Source organism: Apus apus, chromosome 6 (genome assembly GCF_020740795.1).
Source record: "Apus apus isolate bApuApu2 chromosome 6, bApuApu2.pri.cur, whole genome shotgun sequence".
In the NCBI taxonomy this organism is placed as follows: domain Eukaryota; kingdom Metazoa; phylum Chordata; class Aves; order Apodiformes; family Apodidae; genus Apus; species Apus apus.
Genome location: NC_067287.1, coordinates 25,654,851 through 25,666,396, shown reverse-complemented (window position 1 = coordinate 25,666,396; position 11,546 = coordinate 25,654,851). Strand labels below are relative to the sequence as shown.

The window sequence follows — 11,546 nt, the reverse complement described above, 5'->3', positions numbered from 1 at the left end:
GGGGCTCGGGGCCGGACGCGGGCGGGGCAGCTCCGGGACTGACGTGGCCGCCGCGCCCGCCTCTGGCAGCGGGGTCCGCTCCTCCCGGCCGCTCCCTGATGGGGCCGCTCAGCCCCGGCCCTGGCTCCCGCCTGCCCCTTCCACAAGCGGGCCCGCCCTCTGCCCGGCCTCGGCCGCTGCCCTCAGCAGCCTGCCCCGCTGCCTCCGGCCGGGCGGGGTGCTCGGCAGCGCGGCGGGGCCCGAAGGCGGGCGGGCGTTACCCGGGAGAGCCCTGCTGCCTCCATCCCCAGGGAGACCCGGCGGGCTTGGGAATGAAGAGGTGCAAGTGGCAGGGTGTGTGAGGAGAGCCTGCCGCAGGCTCTCTGCCTTCAGCCTTTCGGGCCTCTCTGGGCAAGAGGCAGCAAAGCGGCCCGTTTCCTCAGGGGCGTTTCTCTGCAGCTGGGTGAGCTGCTCTCACCTCAGGGAGACCCGTGGTGGCCTGCGGGCGGGTGGGGGGTCTGTGTTGGCCTTCCCAGGGAGCTTGTCCCCAGAGTGTCTACAGTGGCATAAATGTCTGCAAACAAACAGGCCTAAGACGTTGCAGAGGCTTCCCACCAGGCAGAGGACAGTGGAGAAAAGGACACATGAAGTGTAGCGTGGGTTGTTGGATCTCTCCCGGAGGGCACTGGGGTGTTCCTCCCTCAGGTCAGCCCAACAGCTAAGTACGGTACCAAGTACAGTACGTCAGGCCGAGGGCTATGAAGGGATGGGGAAGTGGCAAGGTATGGGTAAGAACTGTTTTGTTTGCTGCCAGCTATTATTTGTGGCAACAAAACATATTTGGTTTTCTGAACAGGGCCTGGAAAGCAGATTCTCAAATACATAATCATTGCAAGAAATCTTTGCAAGACTTACCTGTTTTAAAGGTAATTCTGAATTATATTGTAATGCCCATAATCAGAATTTGTTGCAATGTGCAGCTCCATGCATTTGCTTTGTTTGAAATTATGTCAGTGTTATGGTTCACTCTCTGAAGTTACTTTTGTTTACATAGACAAAACAAAACGTGAGCTAGATACTTCAGCTGATGTGAAACTGACTTAGAAGCACACAAGGCTTCTTGTTGAAAGTGAATTCATTCATGCTTTTCGTGTTTGCTTTGCTGTTTTAGTTAGCTGAACAAATGTTTCCATTTTGAAGAGATCTGTTTACTCAAAAAAGACAGGAATAGAGTGTAGTAGAGTGCACTGCAGTAGAGTGTACCTGAGAAACTAGTTTGAAATTTACACATTATAACAAACTTACGGAAATGAAATCATCTGCCAAACTAATGGTGGAAAATGTATCTGCTGAAACATATTTCCTTCCTAATGGTCATGTGACAAGATAGGTTAGTAGATGGTTCCTTTGTTTTTAATTTTTGATATTCAGAATTTAAATGAGACTTCTTATAGTAGGACTTTTTGTTGCAACATTTCTCTCTTTCTGTGCGTGTTCAGTGACTTGAGATCTTTCAGATGGGATGGGGATATTGTCTTGCAATTGCTGAAAGTTTATTTTGCACATGATGATACATCTCTCAGGGGTGTTAATGAAATAATGCATACTAAAATATATTAAATGTGTCAGTCCTAAGTTAGGTTAGTGTAACTAACTGTCAGGTGTTTTGTTTTGTTTTTTTAGCCCAAGCTTCACCTAGAAGAGTATAAGCAACTGCAAGGTAAGCAAAATCAGTTCTCTCTCTGAACTGATACGCAGCCAGAAGGTAATGCACAATGCATTGTGGGAAAGTGTTAAAAGATCTTTTATTTAGCTAGAGGAATAGAAAAACAGGCATTTTTTTGATCGTGTTATGATTAAAACTTTAATAGTAACTGTAACTTAATTTAAATTTGTTACATTTAGGAAATAATATGTGTTTAAAAATATTCAATAAAGTATGTGCTTAAATTCCTAATAGTGGGGTTTCCAGGAGTTATTCTGCTGTTCTTTTTGCCAGGGGTTTTAAATGCCTAATACGAGTGTTAAAGGAGATACGGAGCAGACACTCTTATATAGTCTTAAGGTTTCTGATCACTTTAACAGCTAGCTATCCTAGGGTTTTTTTCATGTTACTGCATTTTTTTTTTCAAGCTGGTATTCTAATATACTCAAGAAAATGTTTCAGGTTTTGTGTTTGTTTTTGTTATGTTTTTCCAACTGCTACTTTTAATTACAATACATGTCTGCATGTCTATGTGTGAAAATAGGGTTGTTTCTCTTTCTACATTGTACTGGTCTAGTATAAAGAACTGTGCTGTGACATAGTTGCATTTAATCCATTAAGGAATATCTGTTGATGTTTTGGCTTGCTCCCCTGCTCATTGGTGTGGACTTGTGTTGGGTCAAGAAAAGCAGCTAAGACCCCCAAATTTTAGTGGAATTCTGAGCTGCAGAGTGCTGAACAAGTGCCCAGAAAGAATCAGGAAAAGCTGCTGTAGCTTAAAATGTGCAACATGCCCATGCTAGGGCTTTTGATTTATGTGGAGGGTGTAATGACTTGCCACCCTAATGACTTTACATGACTCACAAGTCACTTAGAAGCAACTTAATGCGTCACTTTTGTGATAGGCATTTGCCATCTACTTATGTAAGGATCATACTGAATTGTAACTGAGCAGGGCCGTTTATGCACAGAATGGATGGTGTTGCCTTTTCTCACCAATTTGAACTATAAGCCACAACAGAATGAAGTTTATTCTAATCTAAAGTGGTCTTTAGCAGTCATACAATCAAACAGGCCACTGGCTTGGTAGTTATATGATTGTTTTGTCTATTTCTGCCTTTTGATATGTTTGTTTTGAATGTTTTTGTTTTACGAGTAAAGCCAGTAGCAATAAATAATAATTGCAAAACCCTTCCTTTTGCTGGAATTTCCACATCATTTATACTTGGTATACCCGCTACACTCAATCTTTTCTTTGCATCTCTTTTTCTTCCAAACATGTGATTATGGCTTTGTGGAACTATGTAGCCCGATTTTATTTTTCCCTGAGGAACCTGAGGAAAACATGCCTATTCCCAGTTGTCCTTTTTAATGACATGGATTCTATGGAATTTCTTCGTTATCATCTCTCTCAGATCTTTCACACTTATCAGTAGCTGCATTTTACTCTCATAGTAGCATCCATACCTATATCTTGTTTGGAGCTGGTTTTAAGTTCTTCATGAAATAAATTCCATCTTATTTTTCCCATTTTGCTATTTCTGTGTTTGCAAAGGGGGGAATAGGAAGTGAAAATCTAAAATACTGGTTTTTAATTTAGGACTATTTAAAATAAAGGAACCTAGAAGACTTACAAAAAAATGTTAGTATTACCGTGGGGAAGAAATAGGAAAGGGGTGGAAAATTAGATTTTTCACATGTATTGGAAAATAGAATCCAGGTTGCTAAGTTAGTATTGGATACGAATATTTTAAATAATTTGCTGGTTAATAGGGTGAATACAAGAAATTACTTGGTGATTTAAATTTAGAAAGCCAATCGGAAAGAATGCTATCAGATATCATTTTATAGACCATATAAAATGTTTAATTAAGCAGTAAAGCCGTGTAAACCATCTGCTTCTGTTTAAATAGTCAAGATGTTACAGAGACATTTCTTGTAATTTAAAATATCTATGCAATTTTTTTGACATTAAAATTAGAATTAGTTTTTCTAAGGACTTTTTTTTCCTGCAGTGAAATATGCAATAGTTGTTAATGAAAAGGATTTTGAGCTGAAATTCTGTTCATTTTAGCACATTTTGAACATTAACTTATTGATTTTTGTAATTTAAGTTTTTATTTCTTACTAGGAGATTAAAAAAGATCAAAAGCTAAAGCTAAAGTAGACTGGCACAGTTTGAAGGTTTCTCTGTGATGCATGGTGGAAGATTTAGGAGGAATTGGATTTTATTTTTTTCCATTAATCAGCTGGGCTTTTCCTGCAGGCTGTTCCATCAGTGCTCAGTAGCTGGACGTGTATAGGATACAGCTCTTTCAGGCCATGGTGTCTGCAGAAAATTCCTGTTGCAGGCTGCTAAGGGATCAACATGGCCTCATGTTATGTGGAGCTGGCAGGAGAAGAGATGTGAGCAGGAAGGGTGTGTCTCTTCAGTGATTCCCAGTGGCAGAATTCCTGGGGAACCCTTGCACAAATGAAAGCCTCCTGCCAAATTCAGACTAAACCCTAAACATTTAAATGAGCCTTGTTAGTGAACTTTGAAAATCTTCTTTAAATGGAGTGTGGCCTTACAAACAGGCAGAGCTGTAACTTTCAAGTGTATTTGGAGATTCTCTGATGCAATCAAAAAGCTGTTTGCAAGGTGCTTGTCACAAAGTTTCTGACAGTTTAGAAAAGATGAGATAAAATGAGGTATGACTGTGGGGGCAGAAGTTTCCTGTAATGTGTACTTCACAGTTTAAGGGTTTCTTTACAGATCTTGAATGCAAAAATGTACTTTCTGTCTGACTTGGTCTTCCAGTTGTTGACTTTTTGAATTCCTGATTATGAAGTTACAAATATTTTCTTCCTTGTGTGTTCCAGGGATTTGTGCCTCATTTTGTTTCCTAATGGCCTCCCAGAAATCAATATGCCTTTGTTAATTCATAGGTTAATATGTGCAGACTTTTTTTATACGAACATGAAGTGTTAATACCAGTGCTTTGCAAGTCTAAATAGGATAAATTGTTTTGTAGAAGCAAGCTTCAAGTTACAATATTTTATAGCATTTTCAAACATCTTAGCTGAAGAGATATTTGGAGGTGGCTTCACTATAGTTCTCTAAAAGGTTACAAATTTTGACAAATGTTATTCCAAAACTCCTATCTTCCCCTACTCTGTTGTGGCTTAACAGTTTTTCTTAATTCAGTAATAACTTAAGGACAAGGGTGTTTAATTTCTATACAGTGCATTAATAAACTTAAAGAGACTTAGCGGGGGGGGAGGGGGGGGGGGGGGCGGGAGGGTGATGTGCAAACTGCCATAATGTAGCAGATGGTGGAGCTGTCTGAGTATTTCAACATTTGATGTTTTAATTATTGATGATTCAGTTCCTCATATCCTTGAAGGAGTTTTTATTAAAGAAAGCAGAAGAATAACAGGAACAATACAACTCTTCAAAAATTCTAAAACTGAAGTGGGAACTTTAAAAAATGACGATGGATGTGACACTTTGGAGACAATGGCAGTGGCAGTCAACTGCCAATGTTAAAAAAAAAAAAAGGGCAAACAAATGAAAATGTTCTTACTTTTCACAGTATTTAGTCAATATGCAAGTTGGGCTTGCTTCTTCTCATTTATTGTTTAAACTTCCTTTTGGGGCTTTCAGTTTTTAAGCATCCTACTCTAATTCTGCTGACTTACTGCTACTTTGCATACTGCACTGGCCTGTCTGGCACTTTTTGGAAACAAAACCAAGCATTCTTACTGCAGTACTAAGATTTCCCATCTTCACAAACTACATAGTATGGCTATGGCCCATGAGTATCAAGCCAAACTGTTCAACTTTAAACCCATGATATGAATTAGGATGAAATCAGACAAGTCTATTTGTGTCCTCCTTCCTCCCTTCTCTGTGTGGCTTTCTCAACTCCTCAGCAGTATGTTAGTGTGTGTGTGCCATTACAGGTGGCTGAATGGTTTGCTTCAGGCTGAAGCCCAGATTCTCTGCTCTCCAATCACGGGTTTATGCCTGGGTCTTATGCTCTCTAGAGAGTGCATTTATTCCCTGTAGACCCTTTAGTCCAAATGTAGCTCCTTGGACTAGGATAAGCTCTACTCACAGGAAATAGAGACAAAAGTTAAAAAGAAAAAAAAAACACAGTGATTAGGGAAATGGGGTTGGAGGAGGAGGTGGACGTTTTTAGGCTAGAGGATATCAAATTATGCTTGTGCAAGGCACTGAAGGTGACTGCTGGGGTCATCCTTGGTTAGTTATTTAAAGATAATGGCTTAGGTTGTGATCTTTCACTTTCATTCCTGAACATTTATTCACAAAAATAGTTCCTCTGACATAACAAGCATTATTCTTGTAAATGCTCTTCAGAACAAGGGGTTTGTTGCATTTCTTCTAACCTGAACTATAATGTGCAGCATGTAGTGGAAACCTTGAGTCTTCAAATTCTCTCTACATTTTCTCATACACAGTAGGAGATAACTGTGGCAGCTTGTTTGCAGACTAGAATCAAAACTGTTCTGTTGGTGTCACTGAGATTTAAAATCATCATCCCTTGGGGCGCAAAGGTCATTCCTTTGCCTTTATTTAGCTTTTTACCACTGAAGGATGCAACAGGTGCCTGACTGCTGTTGTTTGCAGCAGTGATGCTGCCCCTCTGCTTTGCAAGTAGGTAGATGTTTATTCCTTATAGACATGTTCCAGAATAAGTGGAACATCAAGCTACGTACACTTACGTGATGTATTAACATGACCTCTTCTACCTATATTGTAGCTGTTTTAAAATACAGTGTGGTTGTTTTATTAGATATCATGCTTAGTTTGATTTCTGAAGGTGGCATTGTGAGAAAAAACATTCCTTTCCACTGGTATGACATACATAATTGTTTACACATCTGACTGGGCTGTCTAAGCCTTTACTTATGTTGCCCATTTATTTACTTTGTATTTTCTTATGAAAAGAAAATGTTTGAAAAGCCTGATGGATAAAGCAAATATATTAAATCTCTTGTAATTCACATTCAGATGTCCTTAATGTGCCTGAGGAATGATAGCCAACTAAACTTGTCTCATTAATTTAAAACTGATGTTAATGGCATTCTTTTTATCTGTATGCCTTTAAAATTGTGCTCTTGTTAAAATTAATGATCCATAAATAGATTCCTAATTTGTTCTCTGAATCATCATGTAGTTTTAACTTCTATGCTGAAATTGAAGATTTCTAATGAACACTAGGTTTTTAAAGCATCTACTGAGTTAGTTTGCACTTGAGACTCTTGAAATAAACATGTGATAAAGTTCAAATACGAAGTGTTTTAAATGCAAATTGTGATTGCTGGGCTGGATCCTGAACAGAGATCTGCTTTGCTTGTGGTGTGAACTGGTGAAGAGGACACTGGCAATTCAATAAAATTACACAACTCTAATAATCTCAGCTTATTTAAACTTCTTTAAGTAGTGGTTGAATTGGAGGAAAGTCACAAACAAACAAGCAAAAAAAAAAAAAGGCAACTTATATTTTATTTTAACACTATCTTCCATTTATTTTTAGAGTGAAAGGTTGTACTGATTTCTTATAAGCAAATTCTAAGGATATTAATAGGGCTATTATGAAAGAAATACTTTTCAAAGAGGAAACTTTAGCACACATAGTCTCAGTTCTGTAGGCACTTTCCATTCATGTGTATTATTAAATTTTTTATTAGAAAAAAAAAAAGACCTGCAACTTCCATGAGTGCACTGACGTGCTTTATACTATAAGAAAAAAGAAGGGTGTTTGTGTGTGTGAATGGTTGCAGAACTGCAGTCTGTACAACTGAGGTAATAGATGTAACAGCTGTAGAAATGCCATTATTAATGTGATCCAAGAATTTATCAGAATGTGGTGGAAGCCAAAGTTGCTGTGATTCATTTTTGTTATGTAAAGTAGCATACATGCACAGACTGCAAATCAACATCCTTCAGCCCTGGCTGTCTGATATTTGTTGTAAATATGTAAGCAATATTTAACTGCTTGGCATTTGTTAAAAAATGCAATATTTACTAACAGCTTTGTAGTTGCGTTTAGAGTAAACAGCTTTAATACCAGTATTCATATTCAACTGCTTCAGTAGTTGAAGCTGAGCCACGTGGCTGTGCTGCAGGATGGCAGGTGTAGGCAGCCTGGGCCTGCACTCGAGCAGCTTGGTCCTGTCTTGGAACAACAGTAAAGTTGAGATGTGGACAGATCCCACTTTTGCTGGTCAAGGGCATTGCCAGTGTGCATGGTCGTGCAGTGGGACCTGAGCCAGGTGATGAGGGGCCTGGGTTGCACCTAGGCTTACATCCTGCCTGGACCTGCTTCCCTACTACAGTCTGAGCTGCCACTGGTAAAGTCAAGGATGTTTGACTGCAGGTGTGTGTCTGAAGTGGACTGCAGCACAGAGGAGCTGTGCTCATGGAATTGTGCTCAGCGGCAGGGTGGATTGGCAGTAGTAGTGTCACAAAGAGTGCTGGATCAGAAGTCGTCAGGCTTAGCTGAAAGGGATGTTTTTAACTGCTGCCGCCTAGGAAGGGAGAAAACATGGTTCTCTTTTTAGTTAGGATGCAGCAATTTAATGCTCAGTAATGCTTTGACTCCATCCTGTCTTACAAATCAGAGCTCCCAGAAGTGTGCAGCCTTGGTTTTGGGTTAGGAACATTAAATATGTAGCCTTGGCTGAGCCCTGGGCCAAGCAGCTTGCTGGACTAACTGCAGTAAGAGGTTGGTGCTGCAGTTTCCCTGCTGGAGGTACAGTAGTGGGTTGGCTGCTGTGGCTGCCAATTTCTGAAGGAAATCAATAGGTGGTTTAGAGTAGCTACTTAATTTATTCATGTTTGAACGTATTTTTTTGTAGAATGTTGTCAAAATTATTCTAATCACAGACTAAATGTTGTTGTGATTCTGATGGTGTACTCTGAGATGCAGTATATTCAGGTTTTGGGATGTAAAAGAGGTTATCCCTGAAGGAATTTATGTCTATAGTGGTTAATTGCTTTGATTATTTAAAAAAATTTATCCTTCCAAGCATACTAAAAACCCCTCAAAATCCATCTTTTACTCAGCTTAAGGGGAGCTCTAGAACCTGTGAAATAAGAAAGGAGTCTAATAGAAATTCAAGGCAGAATGAGATTTGTAGAAGGTCTTAAAATAATTTTGTTTAAGAACTGGTGTGCTGTTCTAGGTAAGATTTGATAATCCTTTTGAACCCATAGTAACAGATGCTACCTTGTTTTATTAATAGATAAAACTAGAATGAAGTCTTAACTGCGTTACTAATCAAAATTCGTGTGATGCAATTACGTGTGTAATTTTGCACTGAAGCATGAAGCAAGGAAAATATGGCATAATGCGTTTATTTCTATTTGTCTGGGTATGTACTCATGAATATAAGGTGTTTTAAAAAAATCAAACTTCTCCAGAATATTGTTCCTCTCTAAGCCAGTAGTCCTATTAATTGACTGAACTCTGGCATTCACGTATCAAAAGCCTGAGGGACTACATGATGCCATTCAACATATTCTTCTTTTAAGCAGTGCCACTGTTCTTAAGAGATCTTGTGCTCAGCCTAAAAAATTAAGGAAGGCTGAGATAGTCAAGGCAGCAGACTCTGCTCGTTGTACCTTTCCCTTACCAGACTCTGAAGAGAATGGCTATATCAGTGCTAGCAAGGCACGTAATATATTGTGAAAGTATAAGTTAGCTGATAATCTGCAGGGGGTAAAAAAAAAAAGAGAAAACTATTCTTAACTGTATGGAAGAAAACTTAATCTAGTGATATGCTAGTTGTTTCTTTTTAAGGTACAATATGAGATACAGTTCTGGAACTGTAGAGCAAAATGAAAGTGTGAATCGTAGTATTAGGAAGTGGAGGAAGCATTTGTAATTTAATGATATTTAAGCCACATGTTTATTTTGCTTGTAATTTATGTATATGCAGCTGTGTTAATTACATAAATGTAATTGTCAGATTTATGAGAAAATAATAATGTCTTCATTCTAGAAGAGGCTGTCACATTTACAATATGTTTTTCTCAAGTCAAGGTCTCGTATTTTATTTCCCAGTGAGTGAGGAACAAAATAATGTAAAAGCACAAGGCTGGGAAGGTGCTAGATTTACACTGGGATTTAACACATTCAAAAGGGGTTTATTTTGTGTGGGTTGTTTTTTTTTTGTGTGTGTTGTTTTTTTTTTTCTGTTGTTTGTAAACATTATATATGACTTTACAGAAAATGAAATGAAACAGTTGATTATACTAGAATAATAGAATTACTTGGATTGGAAATGACCTTTAAGAGCATCAAGTCCAACAATTAAGCTAGCACACTGCCAGGTCCACCACTAAACCATGTCCCTAAGAACCACATCTACACATCTTTTAAATGCCTCCAGGGATGGTGACTCCACCACTTCCCAGGGAAGCCTTTTCCAATGCTTGAGAACACACTAAGTGAACACATCTTCCTAATATCTAATCTAAACAGCTTGTTGTAATATTATTTTATTCCTTGTCCGTAGGTATCACTGCTGCTTGTATTAGGTGATGAAAAAGGTTCTACGTATTTTCATGGGGCTGCTCATGGAATTGTCAGGGACTGTATCCTGAGATTCACAATAAAAAATTCACTTTGTTTAGGGAAGAAAAAACAACGATACAAATCTTTTTCCTGGTTCAGCTTACTCCCCCATTTATGCTGCTTCTGCCCTGCAGTTTTCACTAGTTGATGGCAAAGTTGCCCACTCACATTTTTTATTTCTCTAGTTACTGTGGAGCTCATAATCTGCATGTTCTGCTTTTATTGGTGGCAAAGCATCCACTGACCTGAGTCAAACAAGATCAAACTCCAGGTTGCTGTGAGTTCTACTTGAATTACTGGAATAACTGAAAGTATTCAAAGGGAAGGGGACGTTTTTGCATATACTTAACACAGTTGTTTGAAGAATAAAAAAACCAAACAAACGGAATTCCACTTCTAAGCTTTGCTTCAGGTTTTTGAAGTATCTCAACATTTATTTGGATCTTGCGCTAGATATGTGGAAGAGCAAAACTTACTGCACTGCGTCAAGAATTTATTTCATCCGTACAAATACATAAATCTATTTAACTGGGAATGCAAAAATTTTTTTCACTGATGGTATCTTGGAACTTTTTTTGGAAGGGAACTAAGTAGGATCTTGGCACATATAAATGGCAGTCTTTTATGAGTCAAAGTTTTGTGTCCAAGGTAAGACTCTAGAGGGAGCCCACGTCAAAGTTTTCTGCATTGAGAGAAATGGCTTTACAAAGATAATAAAACTGTTTCTATTAATGTATTGTAAAATCTCTTCTGGCTCTGAGATACAAAAGAAAGTATCACAGAACTGTAGGACACTTATTTGCAAACATCTTTAGAAATTTCTCAATTCATAAAGTCAATTCTACCTTATCATTATATGTATTTTTGGAATACCATGAAAGGTGCACAATAGAGGAATTTTCAGTCTTGCGCTTATATTTAAAAGGCAACTTATGGCTTTTCTCTTTTAAAGAGCTATCAGGACCCTGTGCGTGCAGTAATGCAGAGGAGAGGTTTGAGTATGAGCATTTTGAGGCATTATACTTGTGCAGGCAGTGTGGAAATGAGATTTTTGAGAAGGTCAGAATAAGGGATTTTACATTTGTTTGTAAAAGCCTGTATATTGCATATGACTTCCTGTCACGTGACAGTGGGCACATAAAATAGGGGTGTGGGGAACGGTAGCCCCCCAATACCGGCCTGCAACAATGGGTCATGCAGTAATAGCTTTTTTTAGATATGTCTTCTAGCTAGCTAAGTATCAGTTGACGGTGGACAATAGACCTTGCAAAATG

At 38.8% G+C, this 11,546-nt stretch overlaps 1 protein-coding gene across 7 annotated transcripts in view; it reads left to right on the top strand.

Moving 5' to 3' along the window:
- The first annotated feature begins 335 nt into the window (after nucleotides 1-335).
- The window catches only part of PDE1A (phosphodiesterase 1A), a 228,638-nt gene continuing 217,427 nt past the window's right edge, over nucleotides 336-11,546 (top strand). For all 7 annotated transcript variants that reach the window (XR_007889836.1, XR_007889835.1, XM_051622889.1 and 4 more), the window contains exons 1-2: nucleotides 336-684; nucleotides 1,663-1,699. The gene's annotated coding sequence lies outside the window, so the exon portion shown is untranslated. The remainder of the gene's footprint in view (nucleotides 685-1,662; nucleotides 1,700-11,546) is intronic.